The sequence below is a fragment of the Pteropus medius genome, unplaced genomic scaffold (assembly GCF_902729225.1).
Source record: "Pteropus medius unplaced genomic scaffold, Ma_sr-lr_union100, whole genome shotgun sequence".
Taxonomy (NCBI): Eukaryota; Metazoa; Chordata; class Mammalia; order Chiroptera; family Pteropodidae; genus Pteropus; species Pteropus medius.
Window position 1 is genome coordinate 10,643,634 of NW_024349802.1, and position 15,987 is coordinate 10,659,620.

General features: G+C 35.5%; 1 long non-coding RNA gene across 1 annotated transcript in view; it reads right to left on the reverse strand.

The window, feature by feature from the left end:
* Positions 1-1,845: 1,845 nt before the first annotated feature.
* LOC120581395 (uncharacterized) overlaps positions 1,846-15,987 on the reverse strand; it is a 16,782-nt gene continuing 2,640 nt past the window's right edge. The window contains exons 2-4 of the long non-coding RNA XR_005647259.1: positions 8,145-8,241; positions 4,641-4,906; positions 1,846-2,639 (exon numbers count right to left, since the gene is read on the reverse strand). This is a non-coding gene — a long non-coding RNA (uncharacterized LOC120581395). The remainder of the gene's footprint in view (positions 2,640-4,640; positions 4,907-8,144; positions 8,242-15,987) is intronic.

Below are 15,987 nucleotides of genomic sequence, written 5' to 3' on the forward strand. Positions count from 1 at the left end.
CCTTCTCCCTCCCTTCTAGTAACCACTAGTTCATTGTCCATGTCCATGAGTCTCTGTTTGTCCTGTTCATTTGTTGCTTTTAGGTTTATATCCCACATATGTGATATCATGTGACTTTCAACCTTTTCTGTTTGGCTTATTTCACTTAGTATGATTATTTTAAGGTCCATCCATGTTGTTGCAAATGGCAGTATTTCATCTCTTCTTACGGCTGAGTAATATTCCATTGTATATATGTACCACAGCTTCTTTATCCAATCATCTATCACAGGACACTTCGGTTGCTTCCATGTTCTGGCCACCATGGATAAATGCTGCTATGAACATTGGTGTGCAGATATCTTTTCGAATATGAGTTTTCAAGTCTTTGGGGTAAATACCCAGTAGAGGGATTGCTAGATCATATGGTAAGACAATTCTTAGTTTTTTGAGGAACCTCCATACCACTTTCCAATAGTGGCTGTACCAATTTGCAGTCCCACCAGCAGTGTATAAGGGTTCCTATTTCTCCACATCCTCTCCAACATTTGTTATTACTTTTTCTGTTATAGCCATTCTAACAGGTGTGAGATGGTATCTTATTGTGGTTTTGATTTGCATTTCCCTAATAGCTAGTGATGTCGAGCATCTTTTCATATATTTGTTGGCCATTTGTATGTCCTCTAGGGAGAAGTATCTGTTCAGGTCCTCTGCCCATTTTTTGATTGGATCGTTTGTTTTTTGTTGTTGTTATTGAGTAGTATGAGTTCTTTGTATAGTTTGGATATTAGGCCCTTATTGGAAGTGTTGCTTGCAAATATATTTTCCCATTCGGATGGTTGTCTCTTTTCCTTGTTGATGGTTTCTTTTGCTGAACAGAAGCTTTTTAGTTTGATGCAGTCCCATTCATTTATTTTAGCTATTACTTTCTTTGCCTTTGAGGTCAAATTCATAAAAATCCTCTTTAAGACCAAGATCCTTGAGTTTAGTTCCTATGTTTTCTTCTATGTATTTTATTGTTTCAGGTCTTATATTCAGGTCCTTAATCTATTTTGAGTTAATTTTGCTGTGTGGTGATAGACAACAATCTAGTTTCATTCTTTTGCAGGTGGCTTTCCAATTTTCCCAGCACCACTTATTGAAAAGGCTTTCCTTTCTCCACTGTATATTTTTGGCATTTTTGTTGAAAATTATTTGCCTATAAAAATATGGGTTTATTTTTGGACTCTCAATTCTGTTCCATCTGAGGTTCCATGGGACAAATCCATGTGCTGATTACTGGTGTCCTCCTTCTCTGCAGTACCTGAATTTTACCTTTCTCTAACTTAAGTCATTTGTCATTTCTCCATCTACTTTTAGCCTTCATATTTGGTGCCTTGGGGTTAAAAATGTTTCCTAAAAATGCTTATAGCGTTTGTGTTCTTATTTCTATTCTCCACCTACAAATGCCTTTAAGCATATTAAATATGCCTAATATCACTCATAATTGGAATCTGCAAGTTAAATCTTCAATAAGACACCACTTTTCACCTATAGGTTTAGCAATGATCACTGACTGTTAGTTAGAAACCTCAGTTCCCTGCTACGTCTTTCCATAGTTAGGTTTTCTGGGTTTCTTCGAGACATGGCAGCTGACTTCCTCCAGAACAAGGGATAGAAGAGAAAAAGCCCAAGATGGAAGCCACAGTCTTTTTTACAAAACAGCCTTATTGAGATATAATTCATATACCATATAATTCACTCATTCAAAGTGTACAATTCAGTGGCTTTACTAGATTTACAGTTTTGCAACCATCACCACAATCAATCTTAGAACATTTTTATTACTTCCAAAAGAAATCTTGAACTAAGCCATCACACCCCAAACTCCCATCCTCACCCCCAAAATTCCAGCCCTAGGCAACTATCAATCTGCATTCTGCCTCTATAAATGTGTTTATTCTGATCATTACATGTAAATGGAATTGTACAATACCTGTCTTTTCTGACTGGTTTTTTTCACTTAGCATGTTTTTTAAGGTTCAACCATGTTGAAGCATGTATCAGTATTTCACTTCTTTTTATTAGGTGCTCTCTTTTTTTTGACTATCTTTTAGCAAAATTCCTACTTATTTCTATTCACATATCCTGATTTTTTTCTCTCTCACTTTTCTAGATCCAAGAAAGTCCTGGGCCTTCTTTGCTCGGGATTCAGGTTAACACTTCCCAGCCTCTGAAACAGTTCTTTTCAGAACTAGCTAAGGTTCCAATTTGGTCCTTGTGTCCTTGCAGTCTTTCATAACCTAATCTTGCAAGAGACATACTACTACTTCTGCCATATTCTGTTGGTCATACAGACCAATCTTCATATAATGTGGGAGAGGACTACAAAAGGGTATGAATACCAGAAGGCAGGAATCACTGAGGGCCTTCTTCAAAGCTGCTTACTTTAGTGAGGATGTTGTCATGTTGTAATCCACGTAAGAAGTGACAGCTTAACCTCTAGCTTTGCCTCATCTTATAGATAACCATTTACAAAATAACAAAAGCAAACAAAACACAAAAAGCCCCCTTACACTGCATGATATATTTAAAAAGTCCACATTTGAAGGGAGCTTTGGCAGAAGTCAGTCTTCCTTGAGCCGCTCCTGATGTCCCTTGATCAGTATAGAAGTGAATATCTGGCATTATGAAAATGCGGAAATGAGGATTAACACTTGGCTTTAAAAGGGAGAATTGAAAAAACACAATGGCTGATAGCAACTTGACTACACAGTGTTAGCTATATAAATAGAGTTGAAAAACACTCACCTGGCATAAATGTATTTACCCTGATGAATGATTATTTTTAATAATAGCTACTGTACCATAGAAAAGAAAGTAACTGCAGCTTTCTTATAGTTTGGTCATGAATTCACTCAGCCATTTTGTCAGTCAACAAATATTGATGGTACAGAGAGGACTTTTGCACTCAATTAATATTCTCAGAGTTCCCCTTTGGGATATGACAATATATTTAACAATACAAAAAGAAACATAAAACAAATACACAGTCCCTTCAAAAATCTTTCATTCAAAGGCAAGAAAAAATAGGCAAATGATAAACTGGTGTTTGTTTTTAAAGACCATAAACATAAGGAACTATAAAAGTTTTTCTTTAACATATACATATATTGCCACTTGTCTTGGATTCTCTTTTTCTATCTCCACATGCTTTTAGTTATTGATGAAAACCATTTATATATAAGATGGCATTTTCAATTAAAGTAAAACCACACATTTTAGGGCACAATGTAGCAATACCATCTGGGCTTATTCTCCTGGTAAACGTGTGTGGGTCAATTCAGTGGATAACAGTAGTAAGATAAACATTTGGAGTTGAGAAGTTTCTTTCAGATATTAATTTGTGTTGCATTATGTAACCATGTCAAAGGAGGGTGAGTTGAATTTCTTTGGTACAATTAAAATATAAGGAAATACACAAAGACAGCTTTACTACATTTGATTCAGTGGAAATATTCCAGATCAACAGATTGAAGGAGCCTTTATTTAAAATAATTTTTCAGATAGGTGTAAACTCAAGACCAGATTAATTTGTAATGGGCCAATAGTAAAGAATATAATTTTGCACATTTCCAATTCTGCAGAGTATTAACAAGAAATTTTAAAGTGTGTATAATTTGGTATTTATTCAAGATCAACTTAAAAGCAACAGTCAACCTATTTAGCAGCCTTCCCCCATCTCAGTTCTTATACTCTTAGTAGAAACTATTACACAAATAAATGGCTTTTCCTCAAAGGAACTCCCAGACACAGTAATGTCAAATGAGACTGGACAGATTCTGGTCAAGATGGCATAGAAGGTAGATGCTGTGCTCACCTCCTCTCATGAGCACATAAAAATTACAATGAAACTACAGAACAACCATCACTGGAAGTAGCCTGACATCTGGCTGAACAGAAGTCCTACAACTGGGGACATATGTAAGAGGTAACCTTGAGACTGGTAGGAGAAACGGAGACACTAAATGGGCCTGTCCCACAACCGCATGTGGTGGTCGAGAATCGGGAAGGGTATCTTGGCTGCGCAAGTCCCACTGAAGGAGCACAGCATCCCAGCTTTACACTGGGTTCCTCACCCCAGGGTTCCAGAGAGAAGTCCCTGTAACCTCTGGCTGTGAAAACCAGAGGAGATTGTGGCTGAGCAAGATAGGAGTCTGCGGGAGCCGCAGCACTCCTCTTAAAAGGCCCATATGTGGACTTATTCCGAGACATAACCACTTGCTCTGCACTCCAGTGCTGGGGTAGCTGCTCTAGGAGTGCCAGGGACACATGAGGAGAAACAGAGTTGTATGGCTCCGGGGTGAGAGCTGGAGGGGTGGCTTTCTCCTGGACAGAAGTGCTGGCAATATCCATAGTTCCTTTATTGAGCCCTTCCCTAACCCAGCATGCAGATGCAGGCAGCCACCATATTTGAGTCTCCATCAGTCTGGTTAAACAGGTCACTCCACCCAGGTGTTTCCCTGAGACCCGCCTCCCCCAACTTGTGGGCCCACCCAAGCTACCTCCTGTGGTTTTTTCCATACAAATGGCCTATCTTGGCTCATGCTGTGGACCTTCATAAATCTCTCAAAGGTACACAAAACCTAAAGAAGAAGTATTTGTCCTCAGCATGCCCATACCTCTTGCTGAGCAGCACCGAACCTGGCACTAGTGGCAGCCAGCCTCAGTGGCTTGGTGGCTTGGCTCCTCATGGCACCTATAAGCCCAGCACAGGTGGTAGTCATCTTCAGATTGCTTGGTGACTCTTACCAGGTGGCCCTGGAATTGCACAGGCTGCAGTTGAATTTGGGCTGTAGCTAGGCCTTTCCCAGGAGGCCCTTGAGACAGCACACACAGTAGCCTGCTTTGACTGGCACTGGAGCTGGAGCACCACCCAGGGCATCATCTGAGGAGAACACATCCAAAGGGCAGACTGCTAAAGTGAATCCTTCTCCATAGGGTTGGCTCCTCACGGGCCAGTCCTCACAGCCAATTGGTCCAAGGGACAATCCCTCCCATCGATGTGAAAACAATAATAAAGGCTCAACTACAACAGGAGGGCACACAGAACCCACACCATGGACACACCTTGAGCACCTGGCTCAGGTAAATATGGAGGACTGTGCAACTGGGCCCCACGGGACACCCCCTACATAAGGCCACTCTATTAAGACTGGGAGACTTAGGAGCCCTATCTAATACAAAGAAACAAATACAGAGAGGCAGCCAACACGGGGAGACAAAGAAACATGTCCCACATGAGAGAACAGAACAAAGTTCTAAAAAAAAAAAAAATGGAGATATGCAATCTACCAGATGCAGAGTTTAAAACACTGTTATTAGTGTTTTATACTCAAAGACCATAGAGGAAAAGTAGATTAACTCAGTGAGAACTTTAACAAAAAAATAGAAAACATAAAAGTGGAGATAGAAAACATAAAAAAGAATCAGTCGAAAATGAAGAATACAATAACTGAAATGAAGAATACCTTAGGAGGAATTCACAGTAGATTAGATGAAGCGGAAAATCAAATCAGTGATTTAGAAGATAAGGCAGCAGAAAACACTCAATCAGAACAGCAACAAGAGAAAAGAATCCAAAAAATGGGGATAGTTTAAGGGGCCTCTGGGACACTATCAAGCATAACAACATTCACAGGGATATCAAAAAGAGAAGAAAGAGAGCAAGGAATTGAAAACCTATTTCAAGAAATAATGACAAAACTTTCCTAACCTGGTGAAGGAAATAGACATACAAGCCCAAGAAGCTCAGAGAATCCTAGATAAGATGAACCCAAAGAGGCCCTCACCAAGTCACATCATAATTAAAATGCCAAAGGTTAAAGATAAACAGAGAATCTTAAAAGCAGCAAGAGAAAAGCAGTTAGTTACCTATGAGAGAGCTCCCATAAAACTGTTAGCCAATTTCTCAACAGAAACTTTGCAGGCCAGAAGGGAAAAACAGGAAATATCCAAAGTGATGAAAAGCAAGGATCTACAACAAAGATTACTCTACCCAGCAAAGCTAGCATTTAGAATTGAATAACAGATAAAGAACTTCCTAAACAAGAAAAAGCTAAAAGAGTTCCTCGACATCAGACCTGTAGGAAATATTGGCAGGACTTCTTTAAGAAGAAAAAAGTGTGCATCAAAAATATGAATAATAAAGTAGCAATAACTACATTATCTATCAACAAGCACTTCAAATGAAAAAGAAAAATTGCTCCAATCAAAAGATAGGGTGGCTGAATGAATAAGAAAACAAGACCCTTACATATGCTGCCTATGAGAGATACTTCAGATAGAAAGACACACACAGATTGAAAGTAAAGGGATGGAAAAAGATTTCATGAAAAATGGAAACAAACAAACAAAAAATCTGGGGTAGCAATACTTATACTGACAAAATAGACTTTAAAACAAAAGCTATAACAAGAGACAAAGAAGGATGCAGGAATCCCACCTCTGGGTATTTATCTAAAGAAACTCCAAATATTACTTTGAAGGAATGTGTGCAGTCATAGTTCATTGCAGCATTATTTACAATAGCCAAGATATGGAGACAACCTGGGTGTCCATCAATAGATGATTAAATAAAGAAAATGTGGTACAAATATACAATGAAATATTACTCAGCCATAAAAAAGGATGAAATCTTGCCATTTGTAACAGTATGGATGGACCTAAAGGTATCATGCTGAGTGGAGTAAGTCAGAAAAAGACAAATGCTGTATGACTTCACTTACATGTGAAATCTAAAGAACAAAGTAAACAAATAAAACAGAAACAAACTCATAGATACAGAGAACATTTTGAGAGTTACCAGCTGGGAGAGGGGTTAGTGGAAGTGCTGAAAATGGGGTAAAGGATTAAGAAGTACAAATTGGTAGTTATGAAATAGTCATGGAGATGGTATAGCATAAAGAATATAGTCAATAATATTGTAATAACTATGTACAGTGTCAGATGGGTACTAGATCGGGGTGATCACTTTATAAACGTCTACTCACAATGTTGTACATCTGAAACTAATATAATATTGTATGCCAACTATAATTGAAAATAAAAACATGGTTTAAAAAACGAGGCTACAAGCTCTTAATATAGAAAGAGGAAGTTTAAAAAGCTTTAGGTAAAGATGACTCTTCCATTCTATAAAAAGTAGATATATACCATTTTACTCCAACTAGGCTGGCAAAAATTAAGTGTGAAAATACCAAATACTGAGATTTATTATAAACTGTGGAAGAATGGGAAATTATTTGGCATTAATTATCTCACAAAGTTGAATATTTGCATACTTCGCAACCCAGCAAACTTACTCCTAGGTATATAGCCAATAGGAACACTTGCATGTGTGACCAGGAGGCATGCATAAGAATTTTTATTACAGCAATGTTTATAATTTTATAATTTATGATTTTTATAACTATGTATCAACAAGAATTGTGATATATTCACACAATAGAATGCTATAAAGTGCCGAAAATGAATAATCATTATATATAACAACAGGAATGAATCTTGGAAACATTATTTTAAGTTAAAAGGGAAAATCCCAGAACACTATATGCTGGATGATAGCATTTTTATAAAGCTCTAAAACACACAAATGAAACAACATATTAACATATATACATTTGTTATAAGCCTAAATTAAAAAAAAAAAAACAGCAATGAAATGAAAAGCACAAAATGCATGATACTGTTTACCTCTGAAGGCAGGGAGAAGAGATAAAGGAGGAACACAAAAGTAGATGCAAGTTACTGGGGAATGTTCTAATTCTCAGGTTGCATAGTTTGTTATGTTATTAAGCTTATGTGTTATATATATCTTTTGTATGTATTAAAAAAGAAAATTTTTAAGAGACTGATATACTTCATCCTCACTTTCTCCAAGTGAAGGAGAGCTAATTTTTATTCTGCAGGTAGAGAAACTGAGGGGGATATGGCCCTATCTTTAAATAAGAAATGAGACAAAGAGTTCTGCAAAATAGAACCCCTCTGAAAGATATTGATTTTAAAGAGAATAATCAGTCTAGCTGGAACCAAGAGAATATAAGTAAAATTAAATCTAAGTGAATCAAATGGGAATTTTCTTTTCTAACATATGGATGGAGTATGTGGTAAACTGAACCTATTACCTGCCAAGAAATTGTGATGATCCAGAATGGGATCGCAGCATCACCAGGTGAAGTCAAAACTTCCAGACATAAAGGGGCGAGAGAATTTTCAGGAAAACTGGAAATTCAGAATACCCAGGATAAATAAACAAAAATTACAAAAGCTAAATAAATTACTCATTTATTCTACAAACCTTTCTTTAGTATAGACTGTGCAGCTGAGAGGGGGAAAGGGACTGAAATAATAGAGATAATTAAGACATAGCACCTACTCCCAAGGAACTCCTACTCTACAGAAAAACCTTTCAATGTGTAAATGGAAGACTTACCACTCACTGTACAGAACTCATAAAAAGGTGTTCAGAGAGAGAAAGAGTAAAATGGCCCAATACTGAGAAAAGGGGGGTTTTCAAAACAATACACTTGATGAATCTAGTGAGGAAGAGAACAGTTTTAATCTTAGGCCAAAGCCAGTGAGCCTGAAATCTGAAGAAAGAAAAAACAGAAAGAGAGAGAAAGAGAACTTGAGTTGGGCCTTGAAAGGAAGACAGGAAATTTTGTGCCACAGGATCCTTTTCTAAATGCTTTTCATATGTCACAATCAAGTGGGGCTCATTCGAGGGATGCAAGGATGGTTCAACATATACAAATTGATCAACATGATACACCACATAAACAAAATAAAGGATAAAAATCATATGATCATATCAATCGATGCAAAAAAGTATTTGACAAGATATAGTATCCATTTATGATTAAAACACTTAACAAAATGGGTATAGAAGGAAAGTACCTCAACATAATAAAGGCCATATATGACAAACTCTCAGCTAATATACTTAATGGTGAAAAACTGAAAGCTTTTCCTCTAAGATCAGGAACAAGACAAGAATGCCTGCTCTCACCACTCTTATTCAACATAGTATTGGAAGTCCTAGCTAGAGACATCAGGCAAAAGAAAGAAATTGTCACTTTTTGTAGACAACATGATTCTTTATACAGAAAACCCTAATGACTCCGCAAAAAACTATTAGAAACAATTTATACAGTAAAGTTGCAAAAGTGCAAAAAATCCATTGCGTTCCTATGTACTAACAATGAAATTTCATAAAAATAAATGAAAAAATTTCCTTTTGCAATTACAACAAAAATAAAATACCTAGGAATAAACTTAACAAAGGATGTAAAGACCTATACACTGAAAACTACAAGACATTATTAAAAGAAATTGAAGAAGACATGAAGAAATGGAAAGATATTTCATGTTCATGATTTGAAAAAATCAACATACTTAAAATGGCCATGTTATCAGAAGCAGTATACAGATTTAATGCAATCCTCATCAAAATCCCAAAGCATTTTTTTAAAGAAATAGAACAAAAAATCATCAGATTTATATGGAATTACAAAAGACCCTGAATAGCCAAAGCACTCTTGAGAAAAAAGAACAAGGCCAGAGGTATCAAACTCCCTGACTTCAAATTATTCTACAAAGTTACAATAATCAAAACAGCATGGCATTGCCAGAAAAATAGATACACAGACCAATGGAACAGAAGTAAGAGTCCAGAAATAAACCCACATATGTATAGACAAATGATTTTTGATAAAGAATCCAAAAATATACAATAGAAAAAAGAAAGCCTCTTCAATAAATGGTGATGGGAAAATTTGAAAGCAACATGCAAAAGAAAGAAACTAGATTATTATCTCTCACCATACGCCAAAGTTAACTTAATTTAAAATGGATCAAAGATCTAAATATAAGACCTGAAATAATAATTTGCATAGAAGAAAACATAGATACTAAACTATGGACTTTGGTCTTAGAGAAGATTTTATGAATTTGACCTCTAAGGCAAGGAAAGTAAAAGCAAAAATAAATGAATGGGACTATATTATACTAAAAAGCTTCTATACAGCAAAAGACACCATCAACAAAACAAAAAGATAACTAACCAAATGAGAGAAGATATTTGCAATCAACACCTCCAATAAGGGGCTAATATCCAAAATATATAAAGAACCCATACAACTCAACAAGAAAACAAACAATCCAATTAAAAAATGGGCAGAGGGCCTGAACAGACCCAAGAAAACATACAGCCAACATATATATGAAAATATGCTCAACCTCATTAGCTATTAACTATTGTGTAAATCAAAACCACAATAGGATACCATCTCACACCTGTTAGAATGGCTGTTATCAACCAGACAAGTTATAAGTGTTGGAGAGGCTGTGGGGGAAAAGAAACCCTCATACACTACTGGTGGAAATGTAAATTGGTACAGCCACTGTGGAAAACAGTATGGAGGGTCTTCAAAAAATTAAAAATAGACTTACCATATGACCCAGCAGTCTCTCTTCTGGGTATCTATCCCAAAAATCTGAAAACATTTATCTGTAAAGCTATATGCACCCCCATGTTCAGTGCAGCATTACTCAGAGTGGCCAAGATATGGAAATAACTAAAATATCCTTTGATAGATGATTGGATAAAGATGTCATACATACATACAATGGAGTATTGCTCAGCCATAAGAAAAGATGGAACACTGTCATTTGCAATAACATGGATGGATCTTGAGATTATTATGCTAAGTGAAATAAATCAGACAGAAAAAATTGAGAACCATATGATTTCCCTTATATGTGGGATTATAAAACTGAAAGCAGCAAACAACACAAAGAAAAGTTCATAGATATGAGCAGCAGTTTAGTGGTTACCAAAGGGAAAGGGGTGGGTAGAAAAGGGGAAAGGGGGTCAAATATATGGTGACAGAAGGAGATTTGACTTTGGGTGGTGAACACACAATGCAATATACAGATGATGTATTATAGAATTGTACACTTGAAATCTATGTAATTTTATTAACCAGTGTTACCAAATAAAATTAAAAAAATAAAATAACGCTTTTTATAAATTAACTAATTCTCATAATATACCTATGTGAAAGTTGGTATTTTTATCTTCATTTGATATATGAAGAAACTGGGGCCTATAGAGGTTAAGTAATTTCCCCAAAGTCACATAGTTAGAAATTTGAAAGCAGAGTTTTGAACCTAGGAGATTGGATTACCCAGTCCACACTGAATAGAGGTGGGATCTCTTAAATAAAAGTTAAGAAAAACAGAAGAGCTAAGAAAACAGGTTGTTCATCACATGAATTCACTAAAGTTTGCTTATGTGCAATTGAGAGAAAATGTAAATGTTAAATTTTTACCCCTAAGACAGTGTTACACCTTGGTAGATATTAATGGTGTGCTTCAAAAGTTTTGTACCGAACCTTATGAATGTAGAATACTGCAGAGAAACTAGTGGAGAATAGCTGTGTCTCTGTGGCATGATCTTAGGAGAAAATCTCATCTTTTTGATCCCTCAGTAGATAGAGGCAGAAAGTTATTCAAGGTGAGCCTTGGCAAAGCCCTCAGTTTCTCATATAATAAACTGATACACTTTATTGCCAATCTCAGTGCACATACAGATTTATTCAGTCTCTCTTTTTTCTTCCTCAGCAATTTAATAACTGACTTGTTGGCTCATTTGTTTCAGCAGTATGCTAATTAGGTAAAATTGATGGGTTTAATTCTTTTTTAGCTCTGGTGGCCATGAACTGCACCCCTAAACTTAGCAAACATGAGATATTGAATGACCCCAGAGAAATTGTGTTTGGCTCAGAACAAGCTATCAACATAACACTAAAGATAATGCTTTACTAAGTGTGTGTCAGAACCTTCATCTTTGTTTTCAAGGACAACACATTAATTTTCACAGAGAATGACTAAAGTGATTTGTTTAACGTCTCACAATGAATCTCTGGGAAAATCAAGAATAGATACTTGGAGAGTTCAATATATTATACTTGCTTAAATTGACCCTACCTGTTATACAGTCATAAGAGAGTCTTTGCCCAACCTCATGATATATATAATCAATCTTTTTTTATAAAGCCAATGAATAAATAAAAAATAAATAAATAGGAATAGAAACTATCTCAGTTTCTAATTGCTATGGAAGAACTCTTATCTGAGGACAAACTAATGAAAACAAAATCCTAACTCAAAAATGTAAATTTTTTAAATATGTGTAGGATTAAAGAGATCTGAAGCAAGTTATGCAATTCATTGAGTGAGAGAAACCAACGAAGCTATGACAGATCTTTTTAGCAGATGCTACTGCTCCCTAAACTAGGTCCAAATTTTTAATGTGATCTAACATCTGATAAAGCCACAATATTAAGAGGTGCCTCATAATTATCCAAGAATATTCAGAGGAAAGGAAAAGGATGGTTAAAGGTAAGGTTAATATGAAAATTTATCAGACTAAGAATTATCTCACCTGGAAATAGAACTGGCTAAAATTATAGCTGGACCAAATAAACAAAATGAAAAAAATTACTGAAAGATATTTGTAAAGAAATGTTAAATTTTGATGTCTGATATTTCAAAGCAGAAAGAAAAAAATATACTTTTGGAAAGGGCTGATATTCAAAACTTTTTCAAAGGAGAGGGATGGGAGAGAAGGATAGAGAGAAGCAGAGTTAGTTTAGTGGCAAAGGGTTTAGGCTTTCAAAGATATTGTCCAGGTTCAATTCCTAGCTCTGCCACTTAGTAGCTGTGCGATTTTGGCAGGTTTTAAAAATCTCTCTGTGCTTCAGGTTCCTCATCTGTGAAATAAGGATAATAGAATTTACTCATAAGGTTGCTATGAGGGTTTTATGAGTTTTTACACATATATGGCATTTACACAGTGCTAGGTGCATAATAAGAGCACTATATAAAATAAACATTACACTACTGAATAAAAGATATCTAAAGAATAACACCAATGGTGATATTTAATCGGAGAATCAAGAAGAAATCTGGCATAGGTTTGCAATCCTTTATCCAAAATCCTTGGGCCCAGATGTGTTTCTAAATCAACATTTTTTCCTACTTTAAGAATGTAATATATTACGTTATCTATATTTTACTTAACGTGTGTTGTCCTGGGCAGCAGCTCTTAATCAAACACATATTTCTACAATGAAATGCATCAATAGTCACACCAAATGGAATAAACAAAGACTGTAAATAGAGTTATGTCGGTTCCAATGAATTTTTGCAGCAGATAATACCTACTTTAAAAAGGAAATTCAAGGCCAAAAAAAGTCATCTGAACATCAACTTTAATATGCTTATGTTATATGTATATTAATGGGATTCAAAAATAGTAATTAAAAAACATTTATTCTTTATATACGTACTTATCAAATAAATATTGATTTAGTATCTAGGAAGTAAAACTAATTAGTAAATTTACATTTGCACTACATTTACATTTAATAGTTATCTTTCAGTATTTAAGTAGACAAGAAAAGTATACTTAAAAGAAAAAAACAACAAACAACCACTATAGCACAAAATAGTAAAGAATTTACTTTGTATTTTTCCCCTGACACATTTTACTCACCATAGAAAGAAACCCAACTGCTCTTCATCTAATTGCAAAATGCTATTGCATTCAGTTGTAAAAATGGCCGAAATGGCAGTGGTTTCTAGTTGTATGCACATAGGTATGTATTTAGTCTTGCTCCAGGTAGTAAAATGGCAATACATTCATATTTAAAGTAAGAAATCACATTCATATTTAAAGTAAGAAATCAAAAGAGGTTGGAGGTCACTATTAAATATGCACGAGCATTTTCCAGTCCAGATAGATCCACTCTTTGGAAAGGCCCAGCTTTCCTCTCCATCTATAACCTCATCCATATATTAATTGTGACTTGTGAGTTACTTTTAAAAAGAAGGAAGGAAAAGAGAAAGGTGAAAATATGAATTTAGGCCACACTCTTGGCAAAAGTTTGAAGAATAACTACCATTTTCAAATTACTATACTTGTATCCTATAAATTGACATTTCATTGGTCATTGTTAAAGGTAAAATAGTATCTTTTACTTTGGCACTTTTCTCTTTCCATTACTCTTAAATGAGGGTGGGAGTTGGGGCGGGGGGAGGGAGACAAAAGACAAAAACAAAAGAATACTCCAACAGCATTTTAATGGCTTTCAAATAATGTTACCCCAGATTATGCAAGGATTTTCTATTAAAATTACTTGAAAAAAAAACAACAATGGAAATTGAGACTGTTTGTATATGTTTCCCTCAGGGAGAGACGCGTGAAATAAGACAAATTAGCACAAACATTGTTTCTTAACCAATACTTCAGGATGGGAGAAGATAGTTTAAAAAAGGATGAAGCCAGACAACTGATACCCATAAGGATGAGAGGCTCATAATTAAATATGATCTAACAATGAGATCATTTTAATAATTACGAACCTCTTTGCTTTCAAGTTGCATATTATTATTTACTGAGTTTCATCTGGATAAACACATTTAGGTGGCATTATAGACAGAAGGATGAGGAGTGATTTTCTGTAGCTCTATACCTTCAGCAGAGAGGGCCCTGCTTACCTGCTTCTGAGAACTGGTTCAATATCATGTTAGCATTTAAAGAATAAACTAAAGGGTCCACTTCAATAACTCCTACACCAACAAAGAAAAAACTGTCCTCGTTTAAATGAAAATTCAAAATCACTAACATAGTCTGTTTCAGGGCACATACAAACTGTACAAGTCTCACGCTTCTGACCCTCATCCTCAAGTCCCAAAACTGGAATAAAACCAGATAAATGCCTGGGTAACCACTTCACACCCCAAACACGTGCAAACTTTGTTCAACAGAACACTTTACTGCCAAAATGGAGTTGGCAAAAGTTTGGAGCCAAGGCCCCCAGGCTGCATGATTCGCTGGCACCAGAGAGCCTAAAAATCTTGACATAATACTGCTGAGTTTGAGTTCTACCAATCTGCTTAAGACTCCTTCCCCAAATTTAATTTGAGAAAGATGAAGGCCGCCATCAAGAAAGACTTTATTAAGACTCGATCATCTCTTCAAAAATAATTTGATTTCACATTCGTGATGGTCATACCTCTATATCCCTTGATGGTTATGTTTATGTTGTAAATATAATGCAGTCTATTTGAAATGCATATAAATTAAATTTTGTTTGGTTGTTTGGATAAAGGCGTACAGGGAGAATTACTATAAATGTACAAAATTAGTTATGACCAAGTTCTACTTAGAAAACATTTGACCCAAATAACCTGCACACATCACTTTACCCTCAAAAAATGTGAAATTAAGATATAGAATATCTGTAAATTACTATCATTTTACATTTGGTTTAGCTTGCCGTCTCACTTCTCTGCATTTGAGTGATGGTTTTCTTTGTATATGAACAATTTAGGAAGTGAGGAAAGGACCCTTCCACAAGGGTCAACAATAAGGTCCTATTTGGGATCTTCGTAAGCCTGATGCAGGTTAATGAGGAAAACTGCACCTACATTTAAAGCTATAGTTAGAATGCTGGCAACTATACAACTAGTAACTTTAAACTTGTAAATGCTTGATAAATATGCAGTGCTGAGAAACTACGGCTTGCTTTAGGTTATCTTGTGCTATATTTTAATAAGAGATAAGGTTTACAGTAAAGATGCTACTTGCTCCTCATACAGCTAAAAAAAACTAAAATTTTTTTTCCTTCAGTAGCTCCATGTACTTTAATAATTTCTCTGAAAGCCTTTCTGTTTTTCCTACTCTACAACTGCCTAAGTATCCTAATTCTCAGCTATGATTTCATATCTTCACCAACTTCTAAGCTCCACAATATGGTTGGAAGCATTTAGGACAAAACACTTCTTTTGATATCAAGTTGCAGAAGACTGTAGTTTTAAAGATATTATATAGTAGTGCTGCCACCTAAAGATGAGGTGAATAAAGAAGCAATTCAAAGGAAATGATCATTTTTAAGCCTG